The sequence below is a fragment of the Lathamus discolor genome, chromosome 3 (genome assembly GCF_037157495.1).
Source record: "Lathamus discolor isolate bLatDis1 chromosome 3, bLatDis1.hap1, whole genome shotgun sequence".
Classification (NCBI taxonomy): domain Eukaryota; kingdom Metazoa; phylum Chordata; class Aves; order Psittaciformes; family Psittacidae; genus Lathamus; species Lathamus discolor.
This window is the reverse complement of record NC_088886.1, coordinates 127,505,172-127,531,550: the sequence shown is the minus strand read 5'-3', so window position 1 is coordinate 127,531,550 and position 26,379 is coordinate 127,505,172. Positions and strand designations below refer to the sequence as shown.

Here is a 26,379-nt window from a genome sequence, read left to right as displayed (position 1 = left end):
CACTGAAATCCCACCCAAAGCAGGAACAAAACCCTCTGTGACAGTTGCTCACATGCTGGGAACTGCTTTTAGGAAAGTCTCTCCTCTAGACAATGAACCCCATCCTACATATTCTGGTTTATGTGTTCCATAGCTGCAAAGCCTCAACATACCAGTCCTCCCCTCCCACTCTCCCTCTGTCCCCCCTTGAAAAAAGAAAATCAGGATTACTGGCGGAAGGTGTTGCAGTACATGCCAGGGAGAAGAGAAAGAAAAGAAAAAGGATCTTGCTGCCCTGCAGTCTCTGAAACTTTGCCTCTGCCAAGTTACAACAAACAGGAAAAGCAGAATCAAAACACAGCCCCCACATCCCCCTTCATCCACCCAGCACAGGCTGCGCTACTGCCAGCTACTGCTCACAATCACACTGCAAGCCTCCCCTGACACATCCTTCCAGGTGGCCTGAACAACACAAGAACCCAGCTCAGGAAGCCTGCATCCAATGCATGGGGTGTTTGAAATCCCTTCCAGGAAGGGCAGAGGTCCTCCATGCCCCCCAGAATAGGAGATGTTACCTGAAAGCCCCTCAGCCAGATCCTACACTGGAAAATGCTTGTATTTCCCTATTAAAGGGAAAGCCAGGCATGCAGTAGCTGGGAACAGAGAGGAGTATTGGCTGCAAAGTTGGCTGTTTTCCCACTAAGCCACCCCAAGTGCTTCCCAGCCGCTGGGAGAACAACAGGACTGGTCCCTCCTGCAGGAAGGAGATGCTGGGCTGCAGTATCCTCCCAGGGACCTGTGCCCAGCATCTTTCCACAGTTTTCAAGTCATGATCTGGCATGGGCAGGTACCAGCAGCGTCTCCATAGCTTGGCTTTAAAATACTGCCCTAAATAGTATTTCTCTTAATGCAGTCTGAGGCTGGGATCTCTCATTGGGCAGCCTAGCTTTCAGGGAGCACCAAATGCACAGCACAACACAGATGCATTGTGCTTATTGATGCTAACACAGAATACAACCCACACGTCCAGCTCAGGAGCTTTATACCTGCTAAAAGCAGGACAACCTGCTGAACCCAGGACTACTACAGCTTCAAGTGGCTGGATGAGAAGTGATGCCTCATCACACCACCACTTATCATGGCTGTGATGCAGCAATCCCCACAATCTGTTTAAGACAGTCAGAAGCAAGTTCCTCAGTTACACCACTTGCTTTTCATGCCTGTCAGGACTGGTGGGGGTGAAGAATGCATATCTTCCCAGATGTGCTGCCCTGACCATCAGCTACTTGTTCTCCTGCCCCCCACCCACAAGGGAGTCCTGTTCAGCCAGTGTCACACCTTGTAAGCTCTGGCTTTCAACAATTCAGATGGAAGCAGCCAATGTCCTGCCTGTCCCCCTTCCTACGAGAGTAAGATATTCAAAGTGCTGTCAACTTTCTTAATACTGTGTTCCAGTTCAATTTCATGCTGCAGTGCTGAGTCCAACCATCTTTTATCCCCGCTCCCTGGTATCCTTTCTCAGATGTCTAAACACAAAAGCCACCCATGAAGCAAGCAAAAAGCAAGGCGTACAAGCAGCAGCCGAATGAGCTCCCCTGGTCCTTCCTGTCCTGGTCCAACAAGACTTCAAGCCCAGGAGATGAAACATCTGAATAGTGAAGTAAAAGAGGGTCAAATTGTAATTAAGTTCTGCACTTCCTATCCCGAACTGTAAGTGGGTGTTGCTGGGGGTTTGAGGGTTACTCAGGCACTCTTGCTCCACTGGAGAGAAAAACAGTCCCATCCTTAATAAGAGAAGTTCTGGATTCCTTGGGAGGAAGGCGGTAAGCAAATTATAATTTCTAAACCTCTTCTTGTCCCTTCCCTTCCTCCAGCAAGACTCATATGCACAAAGCAGAGACATCTTTCCTATAAAAAAATTCCCCCTTTTGGCTTTCTAACTGAACCTAGCCTGGGCTGCATGTCCTCTGCTCAAGGCCCACAAGCCCCATGAACTGAGTATGGCTTACATGCAACCTTCAGCTGAGAGCCATGGAAGTGGACAGCGGAGGGCATCTGCAGTGATGCTCACCAGTGAGAGAGGGAATGGGCTGTGGCAGTTTCTTGTGCCAGTCACGAGCCCAAAACACGAGCTGACCATGATGCAGAGGCTCATCCACACAGAGGCCAAGGGAGGCGCAGGGCAAACCCAACCAGCTGCACACAGCTTGTTTGAGGCCTCAGCACAACCCTTCTTCATGTCTCCCTGCCAAGGCACCAGCATGCTCCTCCAGCACCAGGCTGAGATCTCTGTGATATGCAAGCAGCTACAGCTGTGGTCTGCAGCAGATGTTGTGAGGAGTATAAGGACTGATCCTTCCCTCTGCTTCTGGAAACCAGTGGTGTAAGGACTTTTCAAGCCAGAGGCTGTACATGGATCTTCATATTTCACAGCTAGCCATCCCTCTATGAATTCCTATACTGCCTTTTAGAAGCCATTTTTAACAAGGACATTTCCAGCTTCCTACAGCAATGACCTTAATGGTTTAATCCTGTGCCCTGCTCCCCAAGATGTGCTGCTTGATCTCTGCATAGGATGCTGACCAAAACTGAAAAAAAAAGGCAACCTTCTTGTTCTTCCCCCTATTCGCAGTTTCATAGCTCTCCATCTCAGCCCACAGAAGCAAATCAGCAGAAAGACCTGAACACCAAAGTGCAGGTCTTCATGCTCTGCTGAGACAGGTTTTGAAGACCTCCTAATCAGGGGGTGATGTTTGGAAAGCAGTGTGCACCTGCTGTGTGCCACATATGCCTCCAAAATCAACCACAGCCCTTGTGAGCAGCTGGGAGCCAGGACACCTCTTCTTTAAAGAGAAAGAAAAATGCCCAGCCTTTTCACAAATACAGAAGGCCTTGGCACAAGCTGAGGGCACAGGAACAAAGCCAAAGCACATGGAAAACAGCAGCAGCAGCAGTTCTTACTGCTGCCTGTCTAATTGGAGAGCTGGGACACCACCCCACAGCAAGGGATCCACTGCAAGCTCCTGACAAGCTGCACAGGGTGCCCCAGCACAGGGAAAGACCCCTCCAGTGCTGCCCTGATGGCCTCAGCCCATCAGCACTCACTCTTGTCACATGCTGCTCTTCCTCAAAAGCCTGTGAAGCATGTTGGCTGAGTCCCAATGAAAGCACCTTCTCATGGGATTTTTCAGATTTCAAGGATATCAGTGTCTGGCACAGGCTGAAGTAATTACGAGGACATCCAACAGACAATCTGGCATTGATTAACTGGCTATTTACCTGATAAGTCCCACTCTAAAACTCTGCACCAAAACACTTGCTTTTTCCTAATTGTTTTCTCCCTTGCCCCATCCTTGCCTTTCATAACGCCCAGCTGTGGTCTCTCTCACACTTCTCCTCCCTCAGCCTTACTGCACTTTGCCTTGCTAAATAAACCATGATGGTGTCAGCCAGGCTAAAGCTGGAAGGCTCACTGAGGGTTAAAGGGAAAAGCATGTTGCTCTTGGCAAACAGATAAACCCAGTTTTCACTGAACAGGCCTCAAGATGGACAGCCACAGCCACATGTGCTTGCAATCATCATGTTTGCATTTGACTCTTCCTATTAAGTACTAGGGTAAGAAAAACTTTGGGCTGCTCTCATTTCCACTGGCTTCACTGGGCTGGTCCCTACACAGCCACAGATCTGTTCATGATCAAGTTCTTCCAGACCAGAGACATCCCTCAAGCTGCAACAGCTGAGTTGTAGACTCATTTCACTACAACTTCCTCCTACATCACACAGAAAGTGTTCCCAGAGGAGCAGAAAACAGGTAGCCCTGGAGGGAAGGGTTTGTAGGCAGCTGTGAAGTTACTGGTGGCATTTAACACCTCACAGGAATGGTAATGCAAATTCTGCAGGGAGGGAGCATTCAAAGACAGGATGGTTACAGAAGCTGAGACAGCAGGTCCAGCGTCACTGGGGGCAGGCTGGGGAATCCACCCAGGGGAAGACCAGCCCATACAGCAGACTGGGCAAGCCCTGCAAAGTTTGTTAGAGGTCTCATCATGCAACAGCCCAACACACAGAGAACCAATGATCAGTTGGGTTTTAAGAGCAACTGCTGTTTCCACACAAAGACCAGACTGTGTATCACACTGTATGAGCCACCTCTTCTATACACCCCAAGCAAATTATGAGAGTACTTCCACACTCTGCATGAAGTATCACCAGGGCGTACCTCCTCCCCTCTCTCTGAAAGAGAAGTAGGAAGGTTTCCTACTCCCAGGGAGCTCCAGAGGAGTAAAATGCACCCAGCACCTCCAGTATTTAGGCTCCCATCAAAGCTATATTATCTTTGCTCCCAGTGCCCCCAGAGCAGCATGTGAGATGCATGGAAAGACTAGGAATTGGTGGGGCAGGCCTCTGTCTCTTTTGACGTCTGCAGAATACTATGCAAATTGATGGGGCAGCAGAAATATGTATTATTAAGGAAGTGTAAGGAGAGAATGGAAACTGCTAATCAATAATGAAAAGCAGAAGTGAATAAAACCTTTAGAGAAAATTCCCCAGAAGCTTCTTACCCATTCCTAAAATACAGCTGTAATGGAGAGCCACAGAAGAAGACAGGATAAATTGGTCAGATACTAGAACAGAAAAGGTGCAACTGGGAAAAATCTGACCATCTACAGTTCAGTATATGAAGACCAAAAAGAATTTTAAGTACCCAACTGTTACTGAGATGAAGACTACTTACTGGATGAGGCAAACACGGACAATCCAAATAATTAGCTATTGGAACAGTTTACAAAAGGGTTGATAGCATCTCCTGTTACGAGGAATTTTAAAGTCAAAACTGAATGGGTTTTGTAACACTCTAGTCAAAACAGCAATTCACACAGCAAAAATCTGTGGTCTGAACTTGATCACGAGTCAGGCTTGAGGATGGAACACCATCTTTCTGGCCTTAAAGCTGTGAAAAATGAACCTGGGAGCACCAGAGATGGATGCACCTAGAAGGCCTGACATTGCATGGGCACAGTCCTCAACCTGGTATTTCCAAAGAACAAGGCAGTTCTCAGATCAGATCTGATACTGCAGAGATGGCAAGCATGGGACGTAAGTCTCCAGAAGATGATTTCTTACAAAAGCAGCCTTGTCAGTTGCCACGACTGATGAGGTTAGCATAAATCCTTAAATCAGACAGGAAACAAGGCAGCGTTGATACAAAAGAACAGCTCCGGAGATGGACAAAGGAACAATCTCTTAATAGAGCATCAGGTGGTGGAAAATGTGAGAAGTCAGAGAAGTCATCCAGACGAATTAACTGGAAAATGGCAGAAGGCTGATGAATATTTGGCCCTGAAACAGCCATCAGCCTCCCTGGGATGTTCCCAGAATGAAACTGTAGAATGAGCCGTAAATAGTCTGAAGTGCATCTTGCTGCTTTGCCCCAAAGGCAACACGGCTGTGCTGGGGGAGCTCGGAGGTGGGGAGAAGCAAAGGCCTAAAATCCAGCTCTCACTGAGTCACAGGAATAAATCACTCTACAGCAATCTACAAAGGATCACTGTAAACTGGGGAAGAGCCTTCTGGAGAACTTAAAGGCATGTGATGCGTCTCAATTTCTCTCCTGCCAGCTTTTGTTTCATTTGCAGTTAAAGTATCAGAGATGCCAGCTATCCTTTTCCCTGTTTCTGCTGGGGCTGTTGGCCTCAATGTACCTGGTACCTCCTCTGGAGCAACCAGTTCTCTATCAATAGCTTCCTAAGTTTACCACATTATCTAGTAGTTGTTTTAGTTACATAGCTCTAAAACAAGGGCTTTGTTTTAAAGTCTTCCCCCATTTCCCCATTGCAAATATTAACTTTCTGAACACTTGCCATTTCTCCATTCCCTAAATCCCCTTTTATTGAAATTTTAAGGTCACAAAGTACAGATTTCCTCATTTCCGCCCCCTCCCCTCCTCCTCCTCTCCCCCTCCCACCTCCCTCCCCCAACCTGGTGTAATTTGGCTTGGCTGCAGGGCAAAATCTAGAGCCTAAAGAAAACAAACAAATAGGACACTTCTGTTACCCTGAAATGCTGAGCAATAAAATCTCAGTAAATAAATAAATAGCTGGAAACTTGCTTTAGGTCAGAGTATGTCATGCTGCTTGGTTTGCTACAACTGACAATAAAAACTATTAAAAAGAAAAAAACCCAAACCAACAAACAAACAAAACCAAAAGCCAAACCAAAACAACAGACAGGCAGACTGGGGTCCTACGCCTAGAAAACAGTATGAACAAAGACAGCAAGAAATCTCTACATTCTTCATTCCCTTTGAAAACTCAGTACGGTGACTTACTGTGAAACAAGAGCACTGCTTTAGCCTAGATCTAACTGCACTTTGAACCAGACCCCAGATTCTCAGCACAGTTTTATTTTTAATTTGGTGAAAAAATATTGATCTCTAACAACCACTCTCCCATGACAAAACTTCCCTTTGCCAAGCCAAAGGAACATGACTATGACATGTGGCCTTTCTCTTCCCCTAGCAAGGGGGCTTTGGGGTAAGATGCAGTGGAACAAGCCAGAGCCTGATGATGACAGAAGCAACCTAACCTAGTGTTCCAATCCCTCTGGCAGGGGGGTTAGAACTAGATGAACTTTAAGGTCCCTTCCAACCCAGACCATTCTATGATTCTATGAAGGTTAGCTCTACATTTCCCTGTGCACTGACAAAACCTGCTGGAACCATAACCAGAACTAAAAAGATTTTTAAATTCTTGTTTAAGTGAAAAACAAAACAAAACAAAACAAAAAACCTCCCTAGCATTAGTGCAAGGGCCTCCTGAGCCACCGGGCATGGGACTTGCCGTCAGCAACATCACACCACCTTCCGTAGCAGCAGAAAAGCAACTGCCCTGCCCTCCAGGTTCCACCTGGAGAAGATATCCTAGAAGGACAGTGCTCCAGCCAGCAGAAGATGCTGTGTTTTCTAGACAGGATATTATTAGGACCAAGTTATGGTATGCTGTCCTCATGCCAGCACCCTTCTCTAGCTTACGGCACTTTTTCCCCTCCCTGTCTTTGTTTCCCTCCTGTACTTCACTGGAGCAGCCAAGTCCTCCCCTGCCAAGCCCTCCCCATGGCACATGCTCCCACTGCCCTGGAGCTCGTCCCTGCACCTGCACCTGCACCTGCCCACAGCCATTTGTTCAAGTTCATGACTGCAGCCCAGGGCTTGCCAGCTGCTTTCAGAGGGGTTAATGCTTCCCTTCCCATGGGACGCTTCTCCCTGGATATAGGGTGACTGTGGGTGCAAAGCAGGACAAGTTACAGTCTACCCTCATCCTGGGATCAATTAAAACATACAGGTCTTAACTGTCCACTGACAAGATTTTGCCAGCAAAAGTCCCATTTAAGTCTTTCCAGCCCGGTCTTTCACTGCCGGTCCCAGCACTCTGTGCTGTTCAGTTTTATCCCATTCCTGACCCTGTCGCTCCTCCACGTCACTTATCCTAAAGAGTTTTCCTAAGCTTTCTCTCTCCATGACAATAAACATAACTCAGTGCAATCACAAGTATTCAACACCTTCACACCTACAGTTTCCACCACAGCCAACACTGCCAACCCGTAGCCATGCACACTTCACTTATTCCGGGGGGGGGGGGGGGGGGGGCTCTGCACACAAATCCCACCATCCTCACACAAGCCTCTGTCACTCCCTCACCACGGAGGGAATGATCAGGCAAACTGACTCTCCTTGCCACTATTTTAAGGAGTATCTTCTCACACGCATCTGTATCTACTGCTCCATGGGAGACCACACAGACAACTCATTTTTCAGAAAAGTGCAGTGCATCAGACAACAACATCAGCCCAGCGAAGAGCTACAGCAGTCAACGCACCACGAGCCACCTTTGCTTTATCTGCTCGGCATTCACCTTCATTACTTTAATGAGGACTTCAGTCTTTTATTACTCTGTCCTCCAGATCTACCAGTGTCATCCACAGCTGAGGCTGGATTAATGGGTCTGTATGTGTCTGAATCACTCCCCCACCTTTGGCGATCTGAAATACTGAGTCCCCATCTCCTATTTGCCACCAGGACCTAAAAGTCTTTGAGTGTTGTTGGATTGTTTGGTTTTTCTTTTTGGTCAGCTAGTTTTGTCCTGGTCCCTTCAGGAACTGGGGCCAGTGTTCCTGGCCTCTGTTCTCTGACCAGTTTCAGTCAACTTCATTTTTTGACTTTTGGTTTTTCCCCTCAGTTTTCAATGTTTCCATGTCTTCACCCCCTCCAACTGTACTGAACACTGAAGCAAAGTTCGGTTAATACTGGAGCCATACCTAGATCATCTTTAACCTCCAGTTGGTCTTCACTGCGCAGCAGCTTCAAGTCTCTTTTTATTTATATAGCTGAGAAACCTGTTGCTATTTGTTTTAATTTCCTTTGCCAGGCCTAACGCAGCTTGACTTTTGGCAATTCTCATTTTATCCCTACCCCTCTTGACCTCTAAGATATTGCTTTTTTGCCGATTAGTCTCTTTTTCCATTACTTGCAGACTCTCTGTTTAATCCCAACTATCTTTTTAAGGTGGCTATTCATGATCTTTAGGAAGGAGCCCTTTCCTGCCGCATTTTCCTCTTCTGTTTGGGATCCCTGGTCCAGATAATTTCTGTACCTCTGAATTACATAGAGGCTCTGCATCCTCTGCATTCAAGTTTTCACATTTCTCAGCCCAGATGACTTCACCCACCAGGTTTCTTCATTTTTCAAAGTTTGCCCTTTCAAAGACAAGTATCCTAGTTGCAGACGTACTTTTGTTTAGGCTTCCATTTAATTTAAAAGGAATCCATTTTATGAGCACTAAGTCCAAGATTCCTCTGTACAACAAGGCCCTCCTGTAACATCAACACTAGTTACCAAAACAAAACCTAAAATAGCACCTCCATTTGCTGGTGCTGTTACTATTTAGTGAAAAAATCTGGGCTATCACATCCAGGAATATCTATGTTTTACCTTATTAATACAATGTAGTTGCCAGTGTGTATTCCTAGATATTAAGATACATTCCTAAGCTCCCACAGCAATATTATTTTGGTAACATTATCTTTCTAACAACATTACAGACAGATCTATCCACACAGCTCCTGCCACTCCTCATTTCACAGTCTGCAGCCCTATCTATCTACCTACCTATCTATCTATCTATCCATATCTATTTCCCAAGGTACATTGATGAACTGCAGCCTTCTAAGTTATTTTACAAATACCTTCAAGTGGCCCTGTCACCAGGATGTCTCTCAAAACAACCAGCCCATCACAGGAACAACTATACCATCTCAGACCACGGGTCCACATAGCCTCTTCTCCTACAGCAGACAAACAGTGGGTGGAGACTGAGGGGATTTCAACCCCCATTAATTTCCCCAGTCTCCCCTTGAGCACTTAGAAATGTTGAGCATTCACAGCATCCTCTGCAATGCAAACCCGCAATTCAGCTGCTGGTGCTATGGAAGGGCACATTTCTTTATTTGGTCAGCCTCTGACCTCTCAGCTGTGGTCCTTGAAAGAGGCAAGCTTGGAAACAAGCATCATAACTCTACTAGATACTAGAAATCCTGGTCTCAACAGGGAGATTGGCTTTATTGTCCACTGTAGTTCTGTCCTGCCTCCCCCCAACTAATCCCATGTTCAACAGATGTTTGGTTTGGATTTTTTTCTTTCCCACAGAAAGTAATTTCCTTCATTTCATTTCTTTTTTTTTTTTTTTTTTTTTTGCTAACAGCCCTTTCATATACATATACAGGTATGAATTACCTTTCTCTCCAGCAATCTACATGATGAACCTTCCTCATTAAGCTTGGAGTATGTGCTCTCAAACTGAATGTAGCTTTGAAGATTGCCATCTCTGTTCCAGACTTCAACATATGTACCTGAAAGTCTGGCTAGCAGCCTAATAAGAAAAGTTACCCTTCCCCACAAAGCTTGCCTTGCTAATGTCCTTAGACTACTACAGCTAGGGCAACACCACTTGTCTACATAGCCTACATGCTAGTGCTTGTGGGGTCACCAGCTCTGGGGCCCTTGACTTCTGATCACAGCCACCCAGACCCTCCTGCTTTCTGAGGATACTGTTAAAGAAAACAAAACACACCACCACACAAAACCACCACAACTAAAACCCTTCACTGAAGATCATTTAAGTTTTTGCTGCTTGTGTCCTCATCTCTGGCCTGCTTGAGATGGAGTCAGGACTGTTTTCTCAGTGTAAGGAACTGTGAATGGACTTGTCATGGAAGTCACAGGCTCTGGCATGTTTCTTCATCAAAACCAATGTTATACAAAAAAAGGGGAAATGCAAATGAGAAAGGATGAATTAAACTAGGACAAAAATAGATTCTGGTAGACTAAGGAAGTCCTAGTGCCCATTCTGTTACTGACTGTGAGGCCAAAGAGCTTTGCTTTCAGTACTGTCTTTGTTCCTGCTCCTACTCCAATTTCTGTACACTGTTTCACAGTGAAGTCCTTAAAAGCAGTTAATGTGGTCCTGGCCATAATCTGCTCAAGGCAGTTTACACTGGTGCAATATAGCCGACCTCAGGGAAGTAAATCCTGACACCAGGAAGGTCCCATAAACAGTCTCAGAGCCAAGTTCATGAACTGGGATTCAAGAAAATTGAATTCAAGCTGTCTTACCCTGCTTCCCCCTCAAGAGACCTTGAGGAAGTAATTTTATCACTCCATCCAGCAGTAAAAATCTATAAAAAAGAGGTCATAAAAATCCCATCCTTGACAGAATGACTGTTAGCTTTAAGCCAGCAGATAGAAGGAAGTCCTTGTAACTATGGCAAGGACAGCCATATAGCCACACTGGATAGATACCTAGGCACAAGTCCCTTGCTCTGATAATGACTGTGCTTTTAGTGCCATATAAATAATTCCACCTTATTTTTCACATTATTATCTCTGTACATACAGGTTAAAGTGAAAAGGGGGAGGGGAAAAAAAGGCAGCTTGCTTTCTCTTCAGCCCTGTAAAGGTTGGAGCTGTTTAGCAAAATCTGAGGGGAAAAGGACTGTGGCAATTACCTCACCTACTTTACTCTGAAGATTGGCTCTTCACAAAAAAAACTCATGCATTGCAGCTGCCCAAACTGAGACAACACCTGAGCTGTGCATCTGACTTGTGTTTTATCGCAGGCGATGCAGAATAAGCAAAACTGACCCCATGCAGAAACCCAGGAGAGACAGCTGCGTCTGGATGCTCACCCTGACATGGCTCTCACCCCAAACCACCCAGCAGGGTGCAGGAGAAATGCAGCGCTTTCCCCACTGCACCAAACACAATCCACCTAACCATATCACCTTGTTACCTGCTGGAAAGCTCCTATTCTTGCTTGGCACCAGGCCCTGTGATTACTGAGTGCGGCAGAAGCTGGAAATCCTCAAGCTTGGGACTTTCAGGAAAAATTTGGATGTATTTTCTTTGTACCTCCCATAAAATAAGAATCAGCAGTTTTGCAGAAGTTATTTGCGTTTTCTCAGCCCAGTCATTTTTCATATCAAAGAGATGTACGTGCCAAAACACACATGAGCCTAGGCACGTAAGAGGTAACAGAAGTCTCCAACTTGCCCTTGAGAAAAGTCAGGCAGTAATGAGCTATTTACTCATGGGGAAAAAGTTGCTCCCAGTCAGTGAACAGCTTGAGGGACCAAGGTTTGGTCCCAAAAGAACTGAAAGACCCCAGGAGAAAAGGTCAGATTCTGACTTCTAGATGTGATAAATCTAATTCTACACCTGAGCCACTTCATCGAATGCTATTACTATCACTTAAGATGAACATGTTGACCTGAGGTCTCTTCAGGACAACATAGGCCCATCTCACAATTTGCTGAACAAACTTATTTAGAGATAATCTTGTCTCCTAAACACTTCTTCATCGAAGCAGAACAGCCAGGCTTTAAGTGAAGAGATGAGGACCCCTAATCTCATTGCTTCATGACTGGATTAGCTAATATGGATCTTCAGGCTCAAGCCCTGAAGCTGAGCTCCTTCAAATCCACCTGCTCCTGCCGGACCTCCCGGGGCCTGGCTGACTCAAAGGCTGCAGTAACCAGACATATTACGGAGAAAGTCCTCCAGCCCAGAGCCTTCATTCTCCTTGGATGCATCAAGGTTTGTAAGTTCTCCAAAATCAACACCGCACCATCACAATGCTTACATACAGCAGACAGGCAAGCTAGAGCAACTGAGGGTCATCTGCTCAAGATCACGCAGGCTTCCACGGCAGAGTTGGGAGACAGTCCTAGATCTTGCTTTTTACACAGTGGATAGCGTAACTCCAGGGTTAGGCAACTTGACTTGTGCAAGTCCAGACTGACTGCTCCTCCCACCATAAAGAATGCTCTTGCCTACTTTCCATTGTATGATCTGGATGGCCATGGTTTTGGAAGTAGGACAAAGCAGAGACAAAGGAACAATAGAGCGGTATAAGACAGCAGCCTGGTCTCTCATGTTGCCCTATCTCCTCAGCTGGTTATAATCTCTTCTACAAAATGAAATAACAAGAGGATGACTAATGACTGGAAGATGACAACCCCTCACTGAAGCAACACAGCAGGACAAAGGACCCTTGCCAAGGGCAGTGGAGAATCTTATTTCATTGCTTCCATGAATACAGCAGCCATTTTCCTATCTCACCAGATCTCATTATGCCTTCAGTACGCTACTGCAATGAAAAGAAAAAAACCCAACCCTTACCTTCCACTGATTAGTGGTCCCAAATCATCTTAGTTGCTCTGAACCCATTTTTCCATAATGAGCTAGGCCAGCTCTATGCTGTTCCACCACAGCTGTTCACAAGCACCTATTAGAGGTATCTCAAGCACCCAGAGAAAGCAGCATGAACAGCATCAGCCAGGAAAACCCCAGATGGCTTAAGGGGAGGAAAAAAAGGCTGCATGATGCAACCTTTTACTGAAGTAGACCTGCCCTAACCAGTTCCCATCTAGAGTAATTTCTTCCTGAGGCAAATGAATTTCTTCCTGAGACAGCTGTTCAGTCACTTACAGCGGAGGACACTCTTCCCTTTTCTCGTTTCCCCTCCATATTTCCACATCTTGGACCAAACCTTCACTGTGTCTCTTCTGAGAGACACAGTAATTTGTGACCCTGTCCTTCCTTCTACTCTGATGCCAAATACACACTAGTTCAAACCCATTCCATAATCATGATTCCCACCTGGATGAACCTCTAGGGACTACAGCAATTTCTGTACCAGCTTAGTTTGAACCTGAGGGTTGTTCTGTGCTGCATTATCAAGAAACACTTGGCGAAATGGAACTGGGCTCAGGATGCTGAGGAAGGAACGAGGAAGGTCTGACAGACATTAACTTGCCATCAGCATGGGTGGATGCAGCAGCAGGTCTCAGGAAAGAAAAGGTTTGACAAACCAGAAAGGAACAAATACCTTAAAATGGACAGATTTAATTCCTACCATTATTCTTGGGTTAGGGGGAAATTAAGCCATTTTCAGCATCTCTTCTGCCCAAAATGACAATGAACTAGTGGGTCCTCCAGGGAACAGGACCGAGGAGGCCAGCTTTCCATGTGGTTCTCTGACATCAAATTCATAGTCTTACAACCGTCTCATCTCTGCCAATTTTCACAAAACGAATAACAAACAAATGGCTTCAAAGGTTGTTACATTGGGAACACAATCAAATGATTGAAACACAGGGAGATTCACTACTTATGTTTAGAAACATGCTGAAAAAAATCACCCATAGGACCTGACTCCCCATAGTCTAGAAAGGCTGACAAGAAACTATACGTTTACTTGCTACCAAATCTTTCCTTCCCAAGCATTACCCTCCCCAAAGTGCAGCCTAGCATGGAAGTACACTGAGACAAGGTGAGGCTGGAAAAATTCCTGGTGCCAGGCAGTAGCTGCATGCCACTGCAGCTGGACAAGGCATGTAAAGGACTTGGCACACTCAAGTAATGGTGCAAGACAAGCCAATGAGTCTGCAATGAACATCTCCCCTGTATGAGGCCAAACACCCACAAGAAATGTGATTAACACAAGGTGGTCCACAAGGTTTTTCTTGCAGTCTCCTTCTTTAGCTCCTCACACTCACTGCAGAATGTGTGACCTTCATGATAGGAGCAGAGATGATGCCCCAGGATAAGCTCCAGAGAGACCAAGAAGACAGACATCCACGCAATGGGAGTGTCAGCAAGTCATCTACCACAGCCAGAAACACTGACTAATTAGAAACATCTTTAAATCCCCAACTGGGGAGGTGCCTGAAAAAAGCCAAAACATAGTAATGATGATGATGATATTTGTAACTGCTGTTACTTGTTATCTTCTCAAAATGTTGACAGCAGCTCTTAGCAAGCACACATCAATGAACAGCTTACATGCACTAATTCTCTCTTAAAAAGCACGTTTAACCTCATCAGCAAGAGCACTTCTTCATCCCACATGAAACCTTAGGAACTGCCAAAATTATTTAAAACCCTAGCAAATAAGAGCTCTTGGAGGTGATAATCAACCCCCTCTTGCCCACACGTGATTCTGAAGGTCTGTTTCTCATGCTCTACAGTTTCCAGCTGGGACCCATCAGCAAGCTATCAATTGCCCCTTACATACAGATGAACAGATAATTAGTAAAATGACCTAATTAATATTAATACACTTGAGTGATAGAACTAACAAAGCTTGATTTTTAAGTTTGAGGGTTTTTTTTAATGTAGCTCTTTCCTGAAGCTGATTGAGAGTTGGTTGTATGTTCTCTGATGTCTAATACTGGCTGAATTTCTGCTACGACCCACCAGGAGAGGTAAACAAGGTACAGCCCCACCACCCAGCAACTATTTTCATAAAAGCTATAGGAAACCAGTATCTTAGAGCTCAATCCCTCCAGTGAATTTTCTGGTTCAAAAGTTTTCAGTGTAGCCATAGAGACAAAGATAATCTACACGTGCCCACACACAAGGCTTATTTGGAAGAAAGCCAGGCTTAAAATGGGACAGCCAGTACATTGCTTTGAAACAAGAAAGAGGAGTCTTTATTGAGTAGAAGAGCTAAACAAGGACCATGTTTGCACTTTATCACCCAGATGCCTTCCCAGCAGAGTTAATACAGCATGGCACAGCACCGAGATGTTAAGGGGGAAAAGATCTGTGCTGTGACTGTAATCGGATGCTCCTGTTGCACACAGCATGCATCTGCTTGACAGGGATCAAAAATGTAAGATTTGGGAATTTTAAGGGGTGGGGAGAGACAAAGAATGGGCAGAGTGAACCCAGCCTCGCAAAACACATGCATGCACTCGCCTGCACTAAGCGGAGACGCTGAGAACTTCGGCGTCAGGTCCTGGAGCAGCACAGGGAATCCCGCCCACCCTCCCCATCCCTGGGGCTCAGGCGGTGGCATGAATAAACAGGGACAGACATGTTATGGAGCAGCCCACAGGGAAGCAGAAAGCCAGTTGCTCACCTTGCAAAGCCTGCAGGCAAGGCTTGCTCACTGCCTGCCCCCAGCTGCTGCGGCAAGATGTGGTCCCTCCATGCACAGTGCCAGTGGGGCAGCACCCCAGGGAAAGGGCAGAGACAGGCAGCCCCACACAGAGGAATGGGATGTCTAACTGCAAACACGATCCAGCCCTGGACGTTTACCCATGTCTCTGTGACTACAGCACATCCCATGCAGACAAAACCCAGGGACAGGGCTGGATCAAGGGGACCTATAGGGACGCTGAGGAGGGACTCTTCATCAGGTACTGTAGTGATACGACAAGGGATAACGGGTTAAAACTTAAACTGGGGAGATTAGATTAGGTTAGATATAAGGAAGAAGTTCTTTACTGTGAGGGTGGTGAGGCACTGGAATGGGTTGCCCAAGGAAGTTGTGAACGCTCCATCCCTGGTGGTGTTCAAGGCCAGGGTGGACAGAGCCTTGGGCAACCTTGTCTAGTGTTAGGTGTTCCTGCCCATGGCAGGGGGTTTGGAACTAGATGATCTTAAGGTCCTTTCCAGCCCTAACTGTTCTATGATTCAAATCAAGCAGGAAGAATTAAGTGTGAATTCACTTAAAGCAACTTTATGACCCAACTAAAATAGAGAGCGAGCCTGCCGGACCCTGCCAGCTGGGCTGGCCACACTGCATATGAGAAATTCAGGGCACCTTCTGAAGGGGTGAGACTTCGCAGATCCAGTGTCTGCAATAAGCAGTATTTGCCCCTGTGCCGTATCACCGGAGAGGCCATTGAACTAGTCGGCAATTCAAATATTCTCACAACTCTCCTGCTCTCCTCAGGTTGGGATGGTTTTCCAGGAACATTGTCAAAGCTGACATGGCCCTAAAAACCCCACCACACGTCACAGCCGCAGCCTGAACCCTTCAGAAATGGGAGAGGGAGAGGAGAAAAAAGAAAAAAGCTGTGTCAGGATGGAGGACACAGCACAAAGGATGCTAGCACAGGCATGTTGACAGCCCCTGGGAAGGGGGGGGGGCAGGGGGTTGAAACGCAGCCCAGACCTGCTGCTTAGCAGCTGGGCTTTTAACACTTGTTGCAGCAAGATAAATTAGTAACAGAAATCAGCTTGGGAGAGATGGAGGTGTCAGGTTCAAGGCTTGTGCTGCATCAAGGAAGAGCAGCAAAAGTGGTCCTCAGGGAAGGACTGATTGGCTTTGTTCTGCTCTGGTTTATATTTCTGTAAGCAGTTCTTCTGACTTCTGACCACAGTCCCAGGAGATGGACACCCTCCCTTAGATATTCCCATTCCACCATCTTGGTGCATTGCCAAAGCATGAACACCCTGGACATGAGAAAAGCAAGTGAATTTGTATTATTTTCTCTGCTGGAGCTTTTAGGGAGTCAAAAGAAAATGCTTTTGTGAATACCAACAGCTAACTTTGTTATCTGTAGTCCTCTCCACTAGTCCTTATAAAGTATTGAAGGAGCAAAATGAAAAACAAAACAAACCCACATTACCCCATCTCACAGCAGTTCAGCTCCAGCCCACATCCCACAGACATTTGGATTACCACTGTGAATCAAGTGTGTTGGTGCTGCCCAGGCATCACCCACTGCATGGCTTCTTCAACACGGGGTTACCCCACAGCTCAGAACCCCCGTCCCCTGGGGATACGGGGGAAACACAAGGGAGTGATGGTGATCAGGAGCCACACTCACCATCTTCTCAGGACAACCCTGTCCCCATATTCCTGCTGCAGGTATTCTGCAAACACTGGGCTCTGTGGTGATAGCAAAGGCACAGGAGGAACCTTCCCTGCCATCCCATCAGCATGCACAAGATCCCCCTGACAGCAGCATGGGTGCAAGTGCATTTGGGGCGGCACAGAGCACTCACTCCCCTCAGAGCAGCCTCCTGGGCCATCAGCCGAGCCACGGCAGTCTCCCCACGTGCAGTGCTCCCAGGAGTCTCAGCACATCCAACCCCTTCACTTCCACTTCCACCTTAATTGGTTCATAACAAACTCAAGTGTCTGGGGTGATTTAGGCTAAGCCATTTTGTTTCACAACTGGAGTGGAGGAAGAGCAGGCTTGTGCTGAACGACCCTGCTTCCACCAACAGGAGAAACCTCTCCCCTGCAAGATGCTAATGCTTGTGCCTACAGAGATTCAAACCCCACAAAGGTTCCCTGCAAGTGGAGGATTATTTTTACATAGAACTAATGAAGTAATAATTTGTGCCAAACTATGACTTTAAACTGATGCTATACTGGGTTTGCATGGCAAAGTTTTCATAGTGACGGGTAACAGAGGTGGCTTCTCTGAGAGGCTGCTTGAAGCTTCCAACGTCCAATACCGCAAATGCCAGCCAGCTCCAAGATGGACCTGATAAACCCCCATTCTGATCCCCCTGGACTGCTGGAAGAGGTAAATAAAATCAGAAGTAAAGTTAATCCCAGGAAGAAGGGAAGGATGAGTGGAAGGTGATTTTAATATTCGGGTTTTTATTTTCTCATTATCCTGCTCTGATTTGATTGGTAGTAAGCTAATTTCCCCAAGTCAGATTTTACCTGATGGTAACTGGTGAATGAGCTCTCCCTGTCCTTATCTCTACCCACAAACCATTGTTATACTTTTCTCCCACTGTTTAGTTGAGGGGGAGTACAGAGCAGCTTTGGTGGGCGCCTGCCATGTGGCCAGGGTCAACCCACCACAGATGCATAGCACACGTAGGCTTCTATTTGAGATTTAGCCGGTGCCAGCAGCAGCTCAGTGCTCTCCTACACCAGGATAAGCAGTGAACACCTCCATCCTGCTTCTGAAGTTGTCTGAACAAAATAAAAGACAGAGCCTAGGCACCATCCATCTGAGCCAAATCAATGAAGTGAAGGCTCCTGAGTTTTTCCCATTACCTTTGCACTGGGACCACATTTAGGTTATGGCTGCAGAGTATCACAGTCTTCTGCTTCTGAGATTTCTTCCTGCAAGGAATGTGAACCACTTGGAAATGCTAGCGGCTTTCCTACACGGTTGCAGGCAGGGAAGCCGAGACACCAGGCAACCGCAGCCTCTCAGAAAAGAATTTGTGATGAAAAATGATGGCTTTCCCTCCCAGCAGGAGTAACCTTAAACTGGGAGAGGCTCTAGACCCACATTCTGCACTGCTGTCACTTGCTCCAAGCAGAGATCTCAGAGCACAGAGCTGCCAGATAAGGACTGTACCTATACGTTAGGACTCTTTCTAAAGCGTGCCAGTCAATGAAGAGACTCAGCAGAAGCCTAGCTGGGCTGGTGGACAAAAGGGAGGGGGCAGGGGAAAACTGTGACAAATTGAAAATTCAACATGGATTGCATAACTGCATGAACAATTCCTTTGAAGCCAAACAGGATTCCTGCAAAAGAGGTAGTTTGCTGCAGTCCCTCAGCTCCACTTAATGAAAGAACCCCCAGACAGTTAAGTGGTTTATTGACTTTGCGGGGGGGTGTGGGGGGCGTTGGCTGGATTTTTGTTGTTTGTTGGGTTTTGTTTAGTTTCTGTTGGTGCTTGGTTTTGCCTTTTTGTGTTTTATTGCTTATAACCCTGCCAGAAGATGAGTTCCATTTTACAGCCTACATCAGCAGAGAATAGATGGGAAAAATCAACCAAACAGGCAACGCTAGAGACAGATTTCCCTGGCTGGTCGAGAAACTTGCTCATAATGGCAAAGATGCTCATTCCCTTTTGCTAGAGACAAATTTTAATTAATGAAAACAATATAAGAGTTATTCATGGGGAGGAGGAAGATCTGCTAACAAACATCTTCTCTAAACCAGAGACTTCTGAAAGCGTGGGATCACATCCCAGCAGCAAAGATGAATTGGTGAAATGAAGACAAGAAGGTTGGAAAAGCAGGATAAAACCAGTAAGATTTACTTAAGTTATTGAGGGCCATGTCCAGGAGCTAGGAAGCCCCATAACTCAAGCTATAGGATGCACACCTGGAACCACCTAACACGAGTAAGTGCCCCCTTCCCTGCATTTCTCGGCTGCCATGGCAGGGCTAAGCTTTTTCCATGTGCAAAATCTAACCCTGCAAGAATCTCTTCTGGCCACATTGCCCACAAGAGATACTGGTCCCACTGTGTTACCATACAACCCTAAAAGCACAGGAACTGACTCAGACCAAAGGCCCATTTCTGCTCTGTATCCTGCCTCTTGCCAGGGCCAACAGATGCACAGGAGGGTGCCCACACCCTGCAAAATCAACAGCCACCCCAAACCCCTGCGGCTGACAGGATCCTCTCAGCAACAGCCAAATGACCCTTCTTTAAAGGCAGCAGTTCCCAAGAGGAGAGGGTGTCCAAAGCATTTCACCTGGTGAGAATAGGGAACTGGGGGGCAGAAGGGGGAAGAGGCCATCCCTGAACTGAGGAGAGACCTTATCACTCTGTACAACTACCTGAAAGGGTGCTGTAGAGAGGTGGGTGTTGGTCTCTTCTCCCGAGAAACAAGCCATAACACAATAAGAAATGGGCTGAAGTTGTGCCAGGGAACATTTAGACTGGATATTACAAAAACTTACTTTACCAAAAGGATTATCAAGCATTGGAACAGGCTGCACAGGGAAGCGGTTGAGTCACCATCCCTGGCGATATTTAGAAGATGTGTAGCCTATGTGGTGCTTAGGGACATGGGTTAATGGTGGACTTGGCAGTGTCAGATTTATGATTAAACTCAATGGTTTTAAGGGTCTTTTCCATGACCCTTCTAAGGAAAAGGGTCAATTCTATGATTCTGATGCAAAAAGTATATTTGTTTCCCAAAGGGAGAACCAGCCATCTCAGAAGCAGTGCTACCATGAGTGCTTCTTAGTCACAAGCACCCTCATACGTGTCCTGATGTCTAACATGGTAGTTGAACCTGCACTACAGCCTTTCCTCTCCAAGCAGGCACTAGCACAGCCTTTCCTCTTGTACCTGGCCAGTGATTCCCACCAAATTTTCAGGAAGGAAATCATTGGTCAGACCTGTGCACCATCCCACCTGCAGGGAGCTGGTCAATTGATCAAAAAATAGTGGGAAAGGGAAAACCTTTACAGAAATCAGGCTAAAATGCATTCCCTCCAGTGGGATCTTTAGGAGCCAAGCCCACAGGCTTTGGAACTCCTTCCTTGAATCCCACATCATATTTTACACTGATCGCCTAAAACCAGATCCCCAACTCTGCCAAACCCTCATAATCCATCAGCTTTAAGGCCAGGACTGCAGGCCACTCTGCAAGTTCCTCCTCCCGTCTCCCAGACAGCCCCAGCTTCTCTTCCTTTTCCATGAAGACCAGTCCCACATTGCTTATTCACCATTTTACATCTCCACCCCAGTTTCCCTTCCTTCTTCTTTTTGTTTCCCACATGAGCTTAATGAGTCCTAACTCCCATCCCAACCAAATCCAGGTTCTATTTTGTTCAGGAGAGTTTTGTTCAGTTTGGAGGCTGCTGCTCATTGGGAGGGTGGGAGAACACCGTACCTTTTTTCCCTACTTGTGTCCCTATCTGGGGGTAGGGATGCATGAAAAGGGCTCAGGACTGCCTCTTTCTCTAGCTCCTTGGTTGGCAAAGGCAGTTTTGCAGCTTGGTGCTTCACATCAGCTTGGGATGGCTCTGACCACCCACACTGCTACTAGGAAACGCTGCTCAATGTGCTCCCACCCCACTCAAGACAGTGCTCACATGGCACAGCCCAGCCTCTCCACCCTCTTGTCCAGCTCAGCTGGGGCACAAGCAGCAAAACCCATGGCCTGACTGTGCTGCACAAGTGCTGACTCAGGCATGAGCAACACCAGCGCCAGGGCATTGCCTGCCCTTGGCATCCGGGGCCCAGACAGCCCGCAGCCTCAGCCCAGAACACGCTCTGCCCCAGTGAATCACGCACCAATCCCAGCAAGTCCTTTCAAGACCCATCAGTCACCAGAGGGGAAAAAAAATATTACATGCACACAAAGTAATTAGAGGTGTAACCCTCTCCCCTCCCTCTGTGCAGACTTAATTCTCCCTTTGTCCGGGCATGTTTGCCTTGCTAAGTCATGCCTGGGGACAGCTTTCTTGACAGAAAACAAAGGTTAATTAATAATAAAACAAAAAGAAAAAACACAAGGAGAAACCCCTCATTAGAATGGTCACCCTCTCAGCATGGCTCTCTACCCTGACTGGTCCTTCCTGGAAACAGGGAAGTGACCCATGGCTGCGATCCTTCCAAAAAAGCTAAATCACACATAGCCAGTTCAGGGCTGTCTCCAGCAGCGGAGGGATGGGAAACCAGTCCGTGGAGCAGACCCGAGACACAGCAAGGTGCAAACCTGATGTCTGTTAAACCATCTCACCCACTGAAATCCCAGGCTCCCTGACCATGTCTCCAGTGAAATGAAAACCTTCCCCTGGTAGCTTGGTGGCACAAGTCCTGTGACCTACTGTAGCTCTGCTACCCCTTGCACCAACAGCTCTTGGGAGTACATTACAGAAGATGGGCTATCAACTGCCAAAGATACTCAGCTCGATCCCTCTTTACCTGAGAAAATGAAACCACAGCAAACCTCACTTCCAGTTTACTGCCAGCATTATCAAATGCTTCACCCCCCCAATGGAAGTCTCTTATTACAGCATAGACATGAGAAACACAGGTAGGAGTCTGCTTCAAACCTGTACTGTGCAAGTGCAAAAACATCTCTCCCACGTACTCATCCAGTTTACCTTGGACACACATGAGCACTTCTGATCCTGTTAGTTAGGTGGTGAAAGCACACACGCACGTGCATGCTCACCAGCCAGCTCATTAAATCTAATTAGACAGTCTTCCACAGGGAATTTTGAAATGCATATCCAGCAATTGCTGTGCACTGCTCTTTCCTCAACCCTCTGGATGTGTGAGCATGATTACTCACCACATGAAAAATAAAAACCAATGTGAAACTTAAGGGACCTACCATACTTGCAATTAACAGAGGTGCACTGTAGTTTAATCAGTCTTCCTGCTTTAGAGACAAGTACGGTGGCAACAACACAGAGAAAGAACACCTAAGTCTCAGGTTGAGATCCAAGCCTCTCCAAGAAACTGACTATCCAGCATACCAGAAGTTTTCCTTGGTGACTTTATAAAGAATTTACTCTGTTGACATTCTGGTGTGTAAGATGTGGAGCCAACACACGTGCACCGTGAATACAACTCAGCCAAAGTACAAGGGACTGAATTTTGAGGGCTGAGAGAAAATTAAAATATCCTCTTCATGAGCTTCCAGCAAAGGAAAATTGTGGCTTCAGACCCATATATATAGGATATATGAGGATTAAGCACTAAAGTGGAGCATGTAATGCCTTCCCTAAACTGTTCTCCATCCCCAGCTCTGCCAACACTACCAACCAGGGGTAGTCACTGCCAGCTCCAGGGTCATTCCCTGTGCTCAGGATGGATGTCCTTTAAAAATTCTGCTTCACTGCATCAGTTCACACAACAGAATCCCTCAACTGGCTTGTTTACACAGAGGAAGCTTAATCTGAATTTGCTTTCACAGTAAAGTACCTAAATGGTGTTAAACATGCCAACACAATACAGAGCATCCCTTCTTTGAGTTTGCCTTCTTATTTGCAGGGAGAATTCTGCTTACTTTGAACAAGGAGCATTTAAATTCTGAATAAGTATACTGCATTAAACCTTCTATAGATAAAACTAATCCAAACTATATACACATCATTAATTCCTGAGAGTGCCTGGGCACCCAGACCCACCAGCCTTCCATCATGCCTAATTCAGCAGATCCCAGATGGGTTTGGTAAACTCCTGGTTTTCTGGCTGATGTGAAAGCACCACAGCAGGTTTGATAAGGAGATGCCAACAGCAATGCTCATCTGCAGCAGCCTATGGATGGTACGCAGGAGATGAAAGAAAAGGAATCTCTTCTGGAGCCCATCATTTCTCTAAGCTATGTTCTTTGTTAGGGTGATGTGTCACCTAGAACTTTCTACTGAAAGCAGAGAAATGGTGTCCATTGAAACCATTTACACACATGTAATATTAAAAAATTGTGTATTTTGCATTGCAGGGGTCTTAGGTCCCTCCATGTCTAAGTCTGAGCAGCCAAACACAAGCACGGAAAGGCTCCCACTGACCTTTTGGGAGCTGGATATAACATTCACATAGATGCACTCACACAGGGCACAACTAGTTAAGCATAAGGCGGGTATGTTCAGTGAATTTGCAAGCTTGGCTAGTGAAGCCAAAGGGGTTGCAATTTCCATAAATCAAGCAATTCCCATTTTTTTCACTCTTGCTCTGTCAGGTCTTACATACAAAAAAAAGATAAGAAAACAGATACACCAAAAGCTCCTGAAGTACGAACAATCATGAAATACAATGGACTAAACCAACCACCACTCATTCATATGGGTGACATCCGCAGCACCTGCCTTTTGTTTTTCTTGCTGGTTAAGTATCTAACATGTTCCTACTGTTTTTCTTGCTGGTTAAGTGGCATGCACACATATGGCTGCACAGACCAAGCTGTTCAAATTTTATGCTTATTCCAATAAATCAACTTTTTCCAGACACTACAGTTTCAATTTAAAAACCATCGGAAATTAACTCTGAACTGCAGTATATAAAGCTAGAGAATAGCTAGCTGTCAAAACACGACAAAACCCCTAAAAGCATTTTTACCAGTAAGACATTTCAGGAGAAGATCAAGACTTCAGTGAAGTGATACAGCCAGTAAGTGACAGAAAGAAACTGTATTAAAAAAAACACCAAAACAACCAGAAATTAAACCAAACTGCTTTCAATAATTTGTTGTGACCCTACATTAGATGACTTTTTATTGTGAATCATGATCAGAGACAGCAGTGACATTTTCAACTTTTTTTCCATTTTGGCCTGCAAACTTTGCATAGCAGCAAGAACTAAAGAACCTGTGAAAACTGAGACACAATGCAGCTAAAGGTTTAGCTGTATTAGAGTTGGCTTTGCTCTATACATGTATTCTCTCTGCAAGAAAACGAAAAGAAAAGGTAACAAGACATTTACTCTGACTACTGGAAATTGCAGATAATAGCCCTAGATTATATCCTGTTAAAAACAAAAGCTACAGGAGGGGAAAAACTTTTTTAAAGTATTGAAGTCACAACAGCTTCTTCACAGAGACAGAGAGAAGCAACTTGAATATAAATAAGTGTCCAAAATAGGTCAGCACTCTCTTCTTGGCCACGAAGTTTGATACTTTTCTCTAGAGGTTACCCTGGATGGTGGAGGCACACACACTGCAGGGACAGACGCTGAGCCCATAGGCAGCTCTGAGCTTGGAGTGAGCTCCAGTGCCCCAACCACGGTGCCATAGAGAAAGGCCAGGTCTCACCTACGGAGCATCACCAGCCACACTCAAGGCAACAGCTACACACTCTGCAGCAGTACTTGTTTCCCCTGACTGTCTGAGCTTCCAATACGAGTCCAGTTCCAGGAAGGATTTGAAATGCTGTGTCCACAGCCAGTTTTGAGTTTATCAAGCAAGAAACATGGTAAGAGACAAGGGGGTTTCCACAACCCCCACCAAGATCCAGCAGCTCCATGCTTTCAGCCCACAGCATCCTAGGCATACCCGGGCAAGAAGCACCTCTTTGTGCCAGGGCAGAACTGGGCCCTGCACAATCCAGTTACAGTAGATAAAGCCATAACCTCCCCGCCAGAGGTTACAGCGCCTTAAACCAATGCAGAGGGCAGGTTTAGACCCAAAAATCAGGAGACAAGATGCAGCGGATGCATCTTAGCTGTTCTGCCGATGCTTCCACGGGGGAGGCTGGTGAGAGCAATAAGGTCTGGCTGCAGGAGAGCCACAGGTTCTCTCTTTTGTTTTTTAAAAGGAAAGAAGTGAACAAGTTATTTCTACAGCACTGAGCAGCAAGCCTGCCAGTCCAGCCTCGGCAGCATTCCTGCCTAGCTGGGCTTGTTTACCACCAATAAAAAGCCCATTAGTTGCACAATGCGCCTGTTAAAAATAACTCAAAAAGAAAAATCATTACTGGCAAATTAGTAAGACATCAGGACTCACAGACACCTCAGCGTGGTGTTATGGAAACCACAGAGGAGTCGGACGTCCCTCAGGAAGTTTTCCCAAGGAAGATGAGCCCAAAGATTTCTCTACCTTTGAGTGGACCCAACTAATTTGACAGGTTCAGGACCAAAATACAGCAATCACCCAGCCAACCAACACAGGGTTTCAAATCAAGTGACTTCCGGAGAAAGTAAACTCACCAAGCTCAGAGGCGGCTGGTCTGTGCTAACGAGAGCACAAAGTCCCCCTTGCACAGGGTGCAGCTCGTGGAGGATGCTGCCATGCTCTGGGGCTTCCCCAGATGTTGACACTACAGTGCAGAATCTGATACAGCAGCAGCAACAGGCACTGACTCAGCACAGCCCCATCCCTGGCCCAGGGACAATGACCTAAATTTTCCCCATCTATTTTAACATAACTCCTGTAAAAAAATACCCAGCTCCCAGCCCAGTTCCTGACCAAATGAAACACAAAACTTAGCACTTAGCCTTGCCACCTGCCACAGACACCACTGCGCTCCAGCTAGGGAGCTCGCAGCAGCACAGCTCAGACCTTGCAGACACAGCTTAGAGTACCTTTTCTGATCACTGCTCCCAAACTTGTGCAATTCAGGGGTCACTCTGAAGTTGACCCCGGGGTTCACACAGGCAGTGGAAAGAGTGGAGTTACTACCCGGCTTCCCACAACTTTCTTGAGCACCCAGAGCCAAGGACACCGAGGGAGATATAGACCAAGTTCAGGAAGCCGCTACCCTGTGGGTTGTCGGCAGAAGAGCTGAAGCTTTTTACAATACTGTTCCTCTCAGCAAACCCCTCTACAGACCGAGCACCCCCAAGAGCTGCTCTAAACTTAAGAGCAATACTGCTTTTCCTCCCAAG

At 46.3% G+C, this 26,379-nt stretch overlaps 1 protein-coding gene across 3 annotated transcripts in view; it reads right to left on the bottom strand.

Annotated features, from left to right (window-relative positions):
• The window catches only part of IGFBP2 (insulin like growth factor binding protein 2), a 63,805-nt gene that overhangs the window by 18,429 nt on the left and 18,997 nt on the right, over nucleotides 1–26,379 (bottom strand). Inside the window, exon 1 of one of the 3 annotated variants that reach the window (XM_065671550.1) lies at nucleotides 12,710–12,808. The exons of the other annotated variants lie outside the window; for them this stretch is intronic. The gene's annotated coding sequence lies outside the window, so the exon portion shown is untranslated. Of the gene's footprint in view, nucleotides 1–12,709; nucleotides 12,809–26,379 lie in introns of those variants that run through there. 3 annotated transcript variants of the gene reach the window in all.